The sequence below is a fragment of the Phyllobates terribilis genome, unplaced genomic scaffold, assembly GCF_046119375.1.
Source record: "Phyllobates terribilis strain yellow unplaced genomic scaffold, ASM4611937v1 Scaffold_12__6_contigs__length_324123572, whole genome shotgun sequence".
NCBI lineage: Eukaryota > Metazoa > Chordata > Amphibia > Anura > Dendrobatidae > Phyllobates > Phyllobates terribilis.
Genome location: NW_027362772.1, coordinates 89041647 through 89057191, shown reverse-complemented (window position 1 = coordinate 89057191; position 15545 = coordinate 89041647). Strand labels below are relative to the sequence as shown.

Below are 15545 nucleotides of genomic sequence, written 5' to 3'. Positions count from 1 at the left end.
CCATATAGAGGGAGACCCCAGCATCAGTGCAGGACGGAGCACAGCACCATATAGAGGGAGACCCCAGCATCAGCGCAGGACGGAGCACAGCACCATATAGAGGGAGACCCCAGCATCAGCGCAGGACGGAGCACAGCACCATATAGAGGGAGACCCCAGCATCAGCGCAGGACGGAGCACAGCACCATATAGAGGGCGACCCCAGCATCAGCGCAGAACGGAGCCCAGCGCCATATAGAGGGTGACCCCAGCATCAGTGCAGGACGGAGCCCAGCGTCATATAGAGGGCGACCCCAGCATCAGTGCAGGACGGAGCACAGCACCATATAGAGGGCGACCCCAGCATCAGTGCAGGACGGAGCACAGCACCATATAGAGGGCGACCCCAGCATAAGCGCAGGACGGAGCCCAGCGCCATATAGAGGGCGACCCCAGCATCAGTGCAGGACGGAGCCCAGCGCCATATAGAGGGCGACCCCAGCATCAGTGCAGGACAGAGCCCAGCGCCATATAGAGGGCAGCGACCCCAGCATCAGTGCAGGACGGAGCCCAGCGCCATATAGAGGGCGACCCCAGCATCAGTGCAGGACGGAGCCCAGCGCCATATAGAGGGCGACCCCAGCATCAGCGCAGGACGGAGCACAGCACCATATAGAGGGCGACCCCAGCATCAGCGCAGGACGGAGCCCAGCGCCATATAGAGGGCGACCCCAGCATCAGCGCAGGACGGAGCACAGCACCATATAGAGGGCGACCCCAGCATCAGCGCAGGACGGAGCACAGCGCCATATAGAGGGCGACCCCAGCATCAGTGCAGGACGGAGCCCAGCGCAATATAGAGGGCGACCCCAGCATCAGCGCAGGACGGAGCCCAGCGCCATATAGAGGGCGACCCCAGCATCAGTGCAGGACGGAGCACAGCACCATATAGAGGGCGACCCCAGCATCAGTGCAGGACAGAGCACAGCACCATATAGAGGGCGACCCCAGCATCAGTGCAGGACGGAGCCCAGCGCCATATAGGGGGCGACCCCAGCATCAGTGCAGGACGGAGCCCAGCGCCATATAGGGGGCAGCATTATACATAGACCCTCAGCTCTGGGGAGGTCGGATACAACATACTTGTAATAGACATTACTGTGAACAAATGATGAGAGTTATAATCCCAATAATCTAGAACGGCACCATTAGCTTGAAGTAGTTAATGATTGCACCCCCCTCCCCCCCCCCCTTCATTTACATGGTCCTCCCAGGTTACAGTGGCATCAGCTGTAAGACCCCACAGTCATGGACCCCATACAAGTGCCACATCCAGTAACAGCGCTGCACTTCCCCCACTGACCAGCAGATGACCCTGCACACAAAGGTATCAGCCTGGGCTGAACTCCCTGCCTGGAGGGGATGAGATCAGGGCTTCTCACTGCGGGGCGCCCCCTGGTGGCTGCTGAGGAGCAGCTCAGTGATTTGCTCCAGATTACTGACTAGATCTCTTTCCACTTTGAGGAACCTGCATATTTTGATGACGAGAGAAAAAGATAAAATGGAGCGGAAACCTTGTGCGGTCCCTGACCACAAGCCTTTATACAGGAATACCGCCATGTGGTGCCACTGCTCTACTCGGATGCTGATGTCACTCACAAGTACAGGGTCACAGCAGCCCACTGGCCTCCCATACCATGGCCTCCTGCCCAACGCCATGCTACGTGGAGAAGGACATGCGTGCAATGCTCTGCAGCAGGATCAGTCAGGGGCCCTGTAATCTGCAGGTAATAGAGCCCACCACACCTGGACGGAGCCACACGAAGGGTCACCTGCAGCACCGGACAATGGCGGCTCAAATGTCCGAGCAACGAGCAGCTCAAATAACCAGAAGCCCCCTGAACGCGCAGCGGCCCTGTCCTCAGACCACGTAACGAGGGGGCCGCACATGATCCGTGTCAATGACCTCGGCGTGCAGGACGCAAGGAAATGCAGACAAAGCGTGTTCAGCGCATCCGTCATCACCCCGAGGCGCCGGAACGTTACATGGACGGCGGCATTTATCTGAGGGGCCTGAAACCCATCTAACCTGTCTGCCCACCCCTGGATACAAGGAGGGGCCCGAGAAGGACATGGTGTCAAGCAAGGTAGATCCTTTGTGGGAGGCCGATGGTCAGGAAAATATTAATATCAGGGACAAAATTGCAGAATATTAGCCCTTCTCTTAAGCAATGCGTTTGGAGGAAAGAGGAAAAGGTTCGTTAAGTTCAAAGACACTCATACAATTCCTGGCCACTAGCCATATCCAGATCGGCTCCGATATTAGATATGAAATATTATGAGTTCCATACATCCGGCAATAACGAGACCCAAATAGGTAGTGACCAAATCAGCCCAGGAATGTATAGGTAGTTTTCCAGGGCTGTAACCAAAATCAGGGAGCTGCAGCGCAAAAACACCAGAATAGCAGACTGCAGCTATGCGAAGTGTGATATCAAAATAAAGATAAAATCATAAGGGAAAAAATGGCATAGTGTGCAAGCTTCTGCGATCAACGGGCAATGAGTTATCGCAGAAGTTAGCATTTCTAATAAAAATGTACAGGCTGGAGACCGGCCGACATGATGTCACCACAAGGGGCGTGTGGCCAGATCTCCCCTCAGGTATAAGAGAATCAATGGAGAAGACAGGAGCACTCATTGCCGGGGGGGGGAATAAGAATTATAAGCAACGGGTCCTGTTCAATAACAGCATATTCTAACCGGGAGCCCCTCCTCCACCTATATTGAGTTGTCGCAGCGAACTTTATCGTGTAAGTTTCACTTTTTTATCCTGTTTTATTTTATGTAACTGCCTATGTATTTTAATGTCCCCTTTAACATCCTTGTATATATATTTTTCCTAAACACTGCCTCCCTTTTGGATTAAATATAAAATGTAATAGTTCCGTTTCTTTTGTTCTGTAATCGTTCCCTTCCCCGAAGCCATATACACTACCAAAACGCAGGCGTCCGGCCAGGCCTGTATTATATTTCAAACTCGGCCGGTGGTGGCAGAGAGTATTAATAATTGGGCTATCGTGAAGCTGACAGTAACAGTACGGAGGGTGTACACACGGATTCCAGGCTGTGGAGCCCAGGGTGTTGCGCCATACACTCACTGGTCGCTTACCGATACCTACATAGAGAGTAGTCTGGATCGCGTGCTCGCGACTCCGGACGAAATACGGACAGCGTGGCGGCACGGGTAGATATTGCGTGATCTCCCCGGTGTCGTCCTGACTGTGTGTGGGTGGAATCCCTGACAAATTGGTGGCAGCGGTGGGATATTACAGAACATCAGTGGCTGGATTGAGCAATCATTCCTGTCACTGAAAACTTGCACGGTTCTTGCGAGAATTCTGTGGAGTTTTAAGAAATCAGACTCTGTTTTAATATTTTTTATCTGGGACATTACTATACGTGTAGCAGTTGCATCCCCCCTTCTCTTGTTTTTCTATCCCATCTTTTATTTGGCAATAATGGCTACACGTGGAGAGCCCTGGTATCACCAGCAGACGAAGCCCACTCTCATCGCCCTCTGTGAGCTGAGGCAGATTGATCCCACGGGCAAAAACAAGGCCCAAATGATTGCTGAACTGTTGCAAGGAGCTGCAGAGCCCGTCCGACAGCAGAGCCCTGATGGGGCGGCCAGCCAAGGCCCGGATGGCGCTGCTGCAGGAGTCCCACCTGTAATTGCCAGCCATACCCGCAACCAGGGTAGTGTGGACCCCCACCTGCAGATGGCCTTGGAGCAGCTCGCCGCAGATGATCGTGAGGGACGACTGCAGCTGATCCTGAAATTCCAGGAGCGAGCAGAGCAACGGGCCCAAGCTGACCGAGAGGAGTGCCAGGCACAAGCTGGCCGAGAGGAGCGCCAGGCCCAAGCTGGCCGAGAGGCTGCTGAGCGCCAGGCCCAAGCTGGCCGAGAGGCTGCTGAGCGCCAGGCCCAAGCTGGCCGAGAGGCTGCTGAGCGCCAGGCCCAAGCTGGCCGAGAGGCTGCTGAGCGCCAGGCCCAAGTTGGCCGACAACACCAGCTGGAGCTAGCCCAGATTCAGAAGGAGTCGCCCTCTACGCAGACCCGTGAGTCCAACAGTGCCAACTGCTTTAAACCCCGTCCTGAGCACTTCCCTGTGATGGAAAAGGATGGGGACTTGGACACATTTCTGCGAGGCTTTGAAAAGGCCTGCAGGCAGTATCAGCTGCCCACCGACCAGTGGGCAAGGTACTTAACTCCAGGACTCCAAGGAAAAGCCTTGGAGGTGTTAGCTTTCCTCCCTCGAGAACAAGATTGAGACTATGAGGCAGTCAAGCAGGCCCTGATAAAAAAGTATCAGCTGACTCCGGAGGTTTACCGGAAAAAGTTCAGAGCCCTCCAACGTGGACCACAGGACACCTACAGCGATGTGGTAGACGGGCTCAGAACCAACTTTGAGCAGTGGATCCGAGGACTGTCAGTCACCACCTTCGTGGACCTGAAGGATCTGATGGTGAAGGACCAGTTTCTTAATCTTTGCCCAGTGGAGGGGAGACAGTTTGTGCTTGACCGGGAGCCGAAGGAAGCCGCCAAAGCAGCCCAGATAGCGGATACCTATGAGGCCAACCGCACACCAGAGGTGCGGAAGTCAGCCACCACCAGCTGGAAAGGGGGTAAGCCGACAACCACCCCCAGTGCTCCAGCCAGCCGGCCCTCAGTGGGTCCTGCCCCATCTTTTATCACCCGGCCCGCATCTGACTCCCGTAAGTGCTATACATGCGACAAGACTGGTCATATCAGCCTCACCTGCCCGCAGAGGCAGAAGAAGAACCCCACGCCTAAGGCCCAGGGGTCTGCTGCAGCAGTTCTTTTTTTGGGGGGGGGGGGGGATCTGTGACAATTTGCAATCAGTCACCGTGGGTGATAAAGTCACTATGGGGCTCAAGGATACCGGAGCCGAACGGACCCTCATCCGCCCTGAGTTGGTGTCCCCCGAAGATCTTATCCCTGGGAAAACCCTGACTGTCACCGGGATTGGGGGTGTTCACCGTCCTTTGCCCATGGCCCGGGTTTTCCTAGACTGGGGTGCGGGGAGGGGATTGCGGGAAGTGGGGGCGTCAGAGAACCTCCTGACCAATGTTTTATTGGGGACTGATCTGGGACGGTTGATTGCCCAATATGTTCCTGACAACCCCCCCAGATCTGATATGTCATATAATGCCACTGTCGATGACGTCTGTGATGAGAATGCCAGTGATATGAACACTAATATGATGTATAATGATGACATGTATTGTGGTAACGGAGTGCTCAGCCACGTCGCCCGGCGGGGTGATGTTTCTGAGGACCCCCAAGACGGGGCCAGCATGAGTGCTGAGGGCGATGGGAGCAGGCCCGGGAACCTTGAAGCCAGTGGTCCCGTGCCGCCGCCCAGTGTCACGACGGACTGACTGGGCCGGTGGCAGCTGCCCCATGACTGGCACGGCTCCTGGGGGATGGTGGGGAGGTGGTGCCTCCAGCCAGTCAGGCTGATGGTAAGAGTTTGTTGTCCTCCGGGAAGACGGCCTACATAGCTGCTGTCACCCGGAGTATGAGTACCCAGAATGCACGCGATGCGCTGCCTTCTGGGCCCTCATCCCATGGTGGGACAACAGAAGTGGCTGTGGACCCAGAGCCGGTCCCAGATGGTTCCAGTGAGGTTGAGGCCCCAACGTCGCTTCTGGCTACCTCCAGCCAGGAGTTCCAGGCGGCTCTGCACAAAGATGTCAGCCTAGAGGCGTTAAGGGACCTCGCGGGGAAGCCCATCTCCGAATCCGATAAGGAGAGGGTATACCGAGAAACAGTCCCCTGTAACCCCCAACAGGAGTGGATGAGGGAGAGACAGCTGGTCGTGCCCTATCAGTTTAGGGAGGAGTTGTTGCGGATCGCCCATGAGATTCCTCTGGCCGGACACTTGGGTGTCTGCAAAACCAAGGCCCGGCTGTCACACCACTTCTTTTGGCCCCAAATGGGGACAGACATTGCCAACTACTGCCGCTCCTGTATCACGTGCCAAAGAGTGGGGAAATCGGGGCGTGCCCCCAAGGCTCCCCTGATCCCTTTGCCCGTGATAGAGGAGCCGTTCCAGAGGATTGCTGTGGACATCATTGGCCCGCTGGCCATCCCCAGCAGCTCTGGAAAGCAGTTCATCCTTACTGTGGTAGACTATGCTACCTGGTACCCAGAGGCAGTAGCTCTGTCCTCCATTCGAGCCGATAAGGTGGCGGATGCCCTGCTGGCCATTTTTTCACGGGTAGTATTTCCCAGGGAGATGCTCACCGACCAGGGGACTCAGTTCATGTCTCACCTAATGGAAGCTCTGTAAGAAAATGCAGGTGCAGCACCTGGTATCGAGCTCGTATCACCCACAGACCAATGGTTTGTGTGAGCGATTCAATGGTACCCTTAAGCAGATGCTTAAGATGCTGGTCGAGTCCCATGGGCGCGACTGGGAGTGGTACCTCCCACACCTGCTCTTTGCTTACAGAGAGGTTCCACAGGCCTCAACGGGGTTCTCCCCCTTCGAGCTCCTGTATTGCCGTCGAGTCCGAGGGCCCCTTGGTCTGGTGAGAGAATCCTGGGAAGGGGAACTGAACACCCCCAAAGTGTCCGTCATAGAGTATGTCATGCGGCTCCATGATAAAATGCAGGCAATGACGCAGCTGGTGCATGAGAATATGGTGCAGGCCCAGGCCAGCCAGAAGCTGTGGTACGAAGTGGGTCAGAAGGTGTGGGTCCTAGTCCCAATGACCCAGAACAAGCTTCAGGCGGCTTGGGAAGGCCCATACCCCATATGCCAGCACCTCAATGACGTGATCACCATTGACCATGCCAGGAAGAGGCAGAAGGTCTTCCACGTCAACATGATGAAAGCTCATCATGACAGGGAAGCCTGTGCCCTTCCTGTATGTAGCGTCCCTGAAGAAGGCGAGACAGAAGTCCTGGTGGACTTACTGGCCGCTGCCCGGGACGGAGGGTCTATTGAGGACGCGGAATTCAACCCGCAGCTATCCACGGACCAGAAGTCCCAGCTGCGAGAGGTGTTCCGGCCTTACTTGACCCTCTTCACGGGCGTCCCCGGGAGGACGCAGCTCGCTGTCCACCAGGTGGACACGGAGTCACCCCCCAGTCCGTCAATCCGCTTACCGGGTCTCTCTAGAGGTGCAGAAAGACATGAAGGCGGAGATAGATGAGATGTTGGACCTAGGGGTGATCCAAAGGTCAAAAAGTGCATGGGCCTCACCTGTAGTCCTGGTCCCGAAAAAGGACCGGACCACCTGGTTCTGCGTGGACTACAGGAGGCTAAATGCCATCACAGCTCCTGATGCGTACCCGATGCCACGCATCGATGTGCTGCTGGATCGCTTAGCCGGGGCAAGGTACTTGATCATCATGGACCTGAGTCGAGGATACTGGCAGATTCCTCTGACTCAGGAGGCCCAGGAGAGGTCTGCCTTCATTACACCGTTCGGGCTGTATGAATCCCTCGTCATGCCTTTTGGCATGAGGAATGCACCTGCCACTTTCCAACGATTAGTCAACCAGCTGCTCGAGGGACTGGAGGGGTTTGCGGTTGCGTACCTAGATGACATTGCAGTCTTCAGTCCCACCTGGGAGGAACACCTGGCGCACCTGGAGCAGGTGCTCAGGTGGGTCCAGGGCGCTGGGTTGACTATCAAGCCTGCAAAGTGTCAGGTAGGCATGACGGAGATGCAGTACCACGGACACCGAGTGGGTGGCGGAACTCTGAAGCCAGAGCCCGGGAAGGTCTATGCCATCACCTCCTAGCCCTCCCCCAAAACCAAGAAGCATGTGATGTCCTTCTTGGGTATGGCAGGGTACTATAGGAAGTTTGTTCCCAACTATAGTGCCCTTGCTAAGCCTCTGACGGACCTCATGAAAAAGAAGCTGCCGCAGACAGTCGACTGGACAGCTGACTGTGAGCGGTCCTTCATGGCACTGAAAGCTGCCCTGGCCAGTTCCCCAGTTCTGCAGGCCCTGGACTTCGCCCGGCGGTTTGTAGTCGAAACGGACACCAGTGCGTTTGGCATGGGTGCTGTGCTCAGCCAGGTAAATGGGCATGCAGTGATGTTCCTCAGCCGCAAGCTCTTACCCCGGGAAGTGGCTTACGCCACTGTGGAGAAGGAGTGCCTCGCTATAGTGTGGGCCCTGCGGAAGCTGCAGCCCTATCTATACGGGCGCAACTTCACCATAGTGACTGACCACAACCCCCTCAGCTGGCTGCATCGGGTGTCCGGTGACAGTGGGAAACTACTGCGGTGGAGCCTGGCTCTACAGCAGTACGATTTTACCATTCAGCACAAGAAGGTTAGTGAACATGGCAACGCCGACGGACTGTCCCGTCAAGGAGAGACCGAGGAGGTAGTCTTAAAAGGGCGATCTGTAAATCACCCCTTACGCCACCTCAAAGAGGGGGAGATGTCAGGACAAAGACAAAGCGTGTCCAGCGCATCCCCCCCGAGGCGCCGGAACGTTACATGGACGGCGGCATTTCTCTGAGGGGTCCGAAAAACATCCAACCTGTCTGCCCACCCCTGGATACAAGGAGGGGCCGGAGAAGGACATGGTGTCAAGCAAGGTAGATCCTTTGTAGGAGGCCGATTGTCAGGAAAATATTAATATCAGGGACAGATTTACAGAATATTAGCCCTTCTCCCATGCCTCTCCTGTAGAGTTTGTCCACAGATGACAATTATACTGTGTCTTCCTGCAAATTATCCCCCACAGCCAAAAGGCTTTACACATGAAGTGTCACAAGCTAAAATGCAAATGTATTTCCTCTTAACAGACCTGAGATAGATGGACACCTTCTCCCAAGCAATGAGTTTGGAGGAAAAAGGAAAAGGTTCGTTAAGTTCAAAGACACTCAAACAATTCCTGGCCACCAGCCATAGCCAGATCGGCTCCGATATTAGATATGAAATATTATGAGTTCCATACGTCCGGCAATAACGAGACCCAAATGGGTAGTGACCAAATCAGCCCAGGAATGTGTAGGTAGTTTTCCAGGGCTGTAACCAAGATCAGAGAGCTGCAGCGCAAAAAACACCAGAATAGCAGACTGCAGCTATGTGAAGTGTGATATCAAAATAAAGATAAAATCATAAGGGAAAAAATGGCAGTGTGCAAGCTTCTGCGATCAACGGGCAATGAGTTATCGCAGAAGTTAGCGTTTCTAATAAAAATGTACAGGCTGGAGACCGGCCGACATGATGTCACCACAAGGGGCGTGTGGCCAGATCTCCCCTCAGGTATAAGAGAATCTATGGAGAAGACAGGAGCACTCATTGCTAGGGGGGGAATAAGAATTATAAGCAACAGGTCCTGTTAAATAACAGCATATTCTAACCGGGGAGCCCCTCCTCCAGCTATATTGAGTCGTCGCAGCGAACTTTATTGTGTAAGTTTCACTTTTTTATCCTGTTTTATTTTATGTATCTGCATATGTATTTTAAGGTCTCCTTTGTAACATCCTTATGTATATATTTTTCCTAAACACTGCCTCCCTTTTGGATTAAATATAAAATTTAATAGTTCTGTTTCTTTTGTCCTGTAATCGTTCCCTTCCCCGAAGCCATATACGCTACCAAAACGCAGGCGTCCAGCCAGGCCTGTATTATATTTCAAACTCGGCCGGTGGTGGCAGAGTATTAATAATTGGGCTATCGTGAAGCTGACCGTGACTGTACGGAGGGCGTTAAACACGGATTCCAGGCTGTGGAACCCAGGGTGTTGAGCCATACACTCACTGGTCGCTTATTGATACCTACGTAGAGAGTAGTCTGGATCGTGTGCTCGCGACTCCGGATGAAATACAGACAGCGTGACGGCACGGTGAGATATTGCGTGATCTCCCCGATGTCATCCTGACTGTGGGTGGAATCCCTGACAAATTGGTGGCAGCGGTGGGATACTGTGTGATCCTGCCGATGCCGTCCCCGACACCGATGCTAAGGCCAGCGCCCCAGAGAGATTCCGAGAAACCCTGATTACCCTGGAAAATACTGCCATAATGATTGTCCTACTCCGGTATCAGAGCGATCGATGTGGCAGCGCGGCGCCAGATACTGCTAGAGGAGCCATACCGAGGAGTAGTCGTCTCTGGGGCGCTGGCCTCAGCCTCCCACAAAGGATATGCCTTACTGGCCTCCTTATATCCGGGGGAGGCAGACCGGGTGGATTGAGTTCAGGCCCCCGACCAGAGAATGGCGCCTCAGATCAAGGCACGACGGGGTGATAATGTCAGCAGGGGACCCTCAAGAGGCATGGACCACCACACTGCAGGTGGTAACAGGGCCAATTCACTTATGGGACCTATTGGAGGGGAACACAGAATGTTACAGGGCAACAGGACACCACTCCTGAAATCAGTAAGAACATGGACAGAAGGATCCCGCACACCCAAGGGTCGGCCGCGGCACCTCTGGAAGATTCCAGCTACACTTCTGCAGAATTGGAAAATGATTTATAGTCATCATCCGTCTATGGATTAGTCATCACTTTATACCGGAGATTTCCTGAACTCGTGGGCACAGCGCGGTCCCTGACGGGCGCAAGTCGGGGAGGTCACTGCAGCAGGGTCCTGTGCACAACGCAGTATCTCCCCACACAAAGGGGCCATAGTGAGCCTCCCTCAGACCACCAGCACCCTAAAAAACAAAAGGAGACCCAGACCTCCCTGAAGACACCATCCAGTACAGATCTGCAGATCATTCCTCCATCCTGTTCCTGACATACATAGTCTGCAGATCATTGCTCTTATTGCAACATCTGCAATGAGGAGGACATGCAATCAGATGGTGCAGTCATTAGACGTGGGGCAGCCGCCATTTGCTGGATCTGCAGACCTCAGGTGACGGGCAGGATGGCACGCGAGGGGGGGGGGATTTTATTATCCAAATTACTGGCTAAACAATGCTGCAATACCCCAGTCACCCAGGGGGAATCCGGACCCCCTCAGTGTATGAGGGTTGTACATGCCTGGGCGGTGGTGGCCCCATGATATAGGACAGTACAGTGGCCTCTTTGGGTTGGAGCAGCCCCCCCACAGATGGTGGAAGGATGCGGGCACAGGAGCCTGTTCAGCAGCCTCACTGTAAGGTCAGACGGCCATAGATTCGCTCATCTGATTGAATCTGGTCAATTATGCAAATTACCCTGCAATCACTCTCGTCAGTACCGGCACATTGAGACCCAATTCTCTCAGATGAGCAGAAGATGAAGACCTTTTTTCTTATCCATTCTGTGAGTGCACGATATCGGGCTGCAATGAGTTCATCAGAGTGCATTCTCAGGACTTCAACAGCCGACAGCGATATGGGGGAGCTGTGCGAGACCAACATTGATCCGAGTGCGATCCGATGTGCTGTCAGATTACATTTAGACCCAATAATGGTGTGAGTGAGCCCTTACACAGAGGCATCTAGCTTTGTACAGAAAAAGTAAACGATTGGCACAGACCATGGCCAACATGTCACAAGCTGCTAGCACTCACCTCAGCTGCTCCTCCATCGCAGCATCTCCCAGCGTACAGCTGAGCCGACAGTCAACTTCCCTACAGAAATGGTGACTGTCTACCAGGTTTAGGTGACACCAGATTGGACATTAGTGAGGTTGGCACATACTGTAATGTCATGCTGTCAACTGACCATGTCAATGAATTAACCCTTTACAGAAGAGTGCAGTGAGCGGCACCTGAGAGTCATTGGTGAATCCCACTAATAGACTCATCAGGAATGAGCAATGTTACAGAGCCAGAGGATGCGGTACCAGCAGTGCCGGGCTACAGATACATCATTGGTAACCCATAGCAAGACATGGACGTTAGAGGGGCAGCAGCCGCCTCCTTGGTGGAGTGAAAATGGCGCAGAAGAGGGAGGAACCCGCATGTAGAAGGTCCGGATCTCTGAACAGACCAAAAGCTCCTCTGGGGAGTCAAAAGGGGCTCAGGACAGTCTAGACCCCCCGTCAATGGTGCTGGCTGAAGCCCGAGGCCCCCGAACCCACCGGCAACCACATGATGTACCAAACATGGCTCATGTACAAGGACTGGCAGCTACAGAGAGGATGGGGTAAGGATTCACATCTACAGTGGTGGCCAAAAGTATTGGCACCCTCAGCCTAATACTTTGTTGCACAACCTTTAGCCAAAATAACTGGGAACAACCGCTTCCGGTAACCATCAATGAGTTTCTTACAATGCTCTGCTGGAATTGTAGACCATTCTTCTTTGGCAAACTGCTCCAGGTCCCTGATATTTGAAGGGTGCCTTCTCCAAACTGCCATTTTGAGATCTCTCCACAGGTGTTCTATGGGATTCAGGTCTGGACTCATTGCTGGCCACCTTAGAAGTCTCCAGTGCTTTCTCTCAAACCATTTTATAGTGCTTTTGGAAGTGTGTTTTGGGTCATTGTCCTGCTGGAAGACCCATGACCTCTGAGGGAGACCCAGCTTTCTCACACTGGGCCCTACATTATGCTGCAAAATTTGTTGGTAGTCTTCAGACTTCATAATGCCATGCACACGGTCAAGCAGTCCAGTGCCAGAGGCAGCAAAGCAACCCCAAAACATCAGGGAACCTCCGCCATGTTTGACTGTAGGGACCGTGTTCTTTTCTTTGAAGGCCTCTTTTTTTTTTCCTGTACACTCTATGTTGATGCTTTTTCCCATCTACTTCTGTCTCATCTGACCAGAGAACATTCTTCCAAAACGTTTTAGGCTTTCTCAGGTAAGTTTTGGCAAACTCCAGCCTGGCTTTTTTATGTCTCGGGGTAAGAAGTGGGGTCTTCCTGGGTATCCTACCATACAGTCCCTTTTCATTCAGACGCCGACGGATAGTACGGGTTGACACTGTTGTACCCTCGGACTGCAGGGCAGCTTGAACTTGTTTGGATGTTAGTCGAGGTTCTTTATCCACCATCCGCACAATCTTGCATTGAAATCTCTCGTCAATTTTTCTTTTCCGTCCACATCTAGGGAGGTTAGCCACAGTGCCATGGGCTTTACACTTCTTGATGACACTGCGCACGGAAGACACAGGAACATTCAGGTCTTTGGAGATGGACTTGTAGCCTTGAGATTGCTCATGCTTCCTCACAATTTGGCTTTAGGACAATTCTTTTTGTGTTTTTTCATTGAAGACAAGTTAAATAAAGATAATAATACCAAAGAATTTGTGATTGCAATCATTTTCAGGAAGAAACGGAGTGTTATCTGACAGAATTGCAGGGGTGCCAATACTTTTGGCCAGCACTGTATGCCCATGACTCACTTATGTATTGTCATACATCTCTTCAAAGAGGGTGGAGGCGACAGGTGAGGTGATATGAGGGCACCTGAGCGAATAATCTGCAGACAAAGGAGGAGGTGGGAGTAATGCTCTGCAGGGGGACAATGCTCGGTGGAAGGTTCTCACACAATCTACATCTGCATACAATGTGCATTCATCCAAAGGACACTTCATAGTGTCAATGAGTCCCTGGTCACAGGTGGAAAATCCTCCAGGGCCCCAGCTGTAGTGGCCCCCCACTCACCTCAGTGGAGGAGACTACATGTGTGGGGTGATGAGTGGGTGCCCCTTCATGTGTGGGATATTAATACTGACACCAGGGCAGTAAAGATGTATAAGGATTGACGGCTCAGGGGACATTTTAGGGTTCAGGTTATCTGACGTCTCCACCACAGGAGGTCACCTACAGAACGTCGTGGAGTATGAGTAGTAATGTGTCCGTGCAGCAGACTCCGATCAGCTCCAACCTCCGTGCAGAACCCACAAAACCATCAGCAAGGTCCCATTATGATGTATGGAGAGCCCACCCTGATCGTACACATGAGAAGCTCCACGGATGGAAATGGATGAAGATCGCATCCACTCGATCAGAAGCCCATGAGGGTGGCGATAGATGCCGGCCCAGTACATTGTGCAGGAATGGTCGATGGTTCCACTTTGCCTTCTGTTGTGCGGCATTTTTGCTGTAAGCTTCCACGAGTTCTGGAAGAGTCTCGTTACAGATGTGGCATCGGCTCGTTCTCGTCAGCACTAAACACTTCTTATAAATGGCTCAAGATTTAGCCTACAAGATTCTGGTGGCATCCTATGCACGTCCCCATCCACTACTGATGCGCCATTCGTTGACCACAAGGGATTGCACAATGTGCCTGTTGGCTACGTGCAGCATCTCAACCCCGTGCAGCATCTCAACCCCGTGCAGCATCTCAACCCCGTGCAGGGACGCCATGGTGAGGTCAGCTGACCCATCAACCCCAGGAACCCTACGCTTCTAGGCTTTGGATATTTGAGTGTCGCCTGCCCAAGCTCTGCAGAGGGGCATGGGCACTCAGATATAAAGGGGATAGCTTTCTGACTCTGGGGGTCCAACCTCTGCAGCAGAGACTACTCCAGTCATTGTCTATGGCCGTGCCAGTAATAGCTGAGGTCAAGCATGTGCAGAGCCCCCTTCTTGGGAGCACTGGGGGGAGGAGGTCGCAGCTGGCCAATAGCCATAGACTATCCCTGTAATTATTGGATGCAGCCAATTATTGATAGCAGGACAGAATGGCGTGGCAAATAGCGGAGAGCGCACGGTGGTCCGATTTCACCAGGAATCCCGGCCCCCCCATCGTGCCCGGACTTGTGAGGGGGGATACACTGCTCTCGATAACATGGTCAGCAACGAGTCTCGTGACCAAGAACAGAAACATGGAAAAAAATACATCGAAAAGGGAAACTGCAGCTTCCTGGAATGTCTTATCTATGGAGCGGCGTCTGGTGCCAGCGCTCCACGGGACATCGAGGGGCCGCAGACTCAACGCCCCCCCGCTGCTGTAGGAACCCAACACTAACAATTTATCTGGTTTAATCTTGGAATCTTTTGAACCAAGAAATCCAGCACCAGATCCATACGACCAACCCGACAGCGGCAGCCATAGCAGCCAAGGGCGACTGCGGTGGGCAACACTGGCACACGACACCAGCCATCAGATGCCTTGTGTCACACCCCGCGGAGCAGCGCAGCATGGAGTCCGCCATCACCACCACGCACCAATCACAGCCCTCATCTCATTCTAGTCTTACAGAAGAGCTGCGCTGTGATTGGATCTGCCCCCTAGGGGTAGAAGCTGGTAGACCCGGGCCCCCCCCCTCACACCCAGGGCGTCAATATCCAGACAGCAACGACGGCAGCCACAAAGGAGCGGAGTCCCAGCGACGGACACCGCCTCACACCGGCCGCAGCAATGGGGGCGCCTCGTCCTCTACAGGCGGACCTGCACCATGGACTCTGATCATAGAGGGGGCGCGTGGTGCCCTCATCTTCCCACTGCACAGGAGGATGGCGCATGCTGGAACTGGGGGTCCAATCCTTCTCACTCCCATTCCGCCTTGTTCGCCAGGTGGGGGGAGGGGGTGCAAATCCAAAACCGCTGAGCACCATACACCCAGGGCTGAAGTACAGGGGGGACGCAGTTATTGGGGGACCCACGGTCACATCCAT

The 15545-nt window shown here is 53.6% G+C and overlaps 1 pseudogene; it reads left to right on the top strand.

The window, feature by feature from the left end:
* Positions 1 to 1826: 1826 nt before the first annotated feature.
* LOC141171710 (uncharacterized) lies at positions 1827 to 4836 on the top strand (annotated as a pseudogene).
* Positions 4837 to 15545: the final 10709 nt, after the last annotated feature.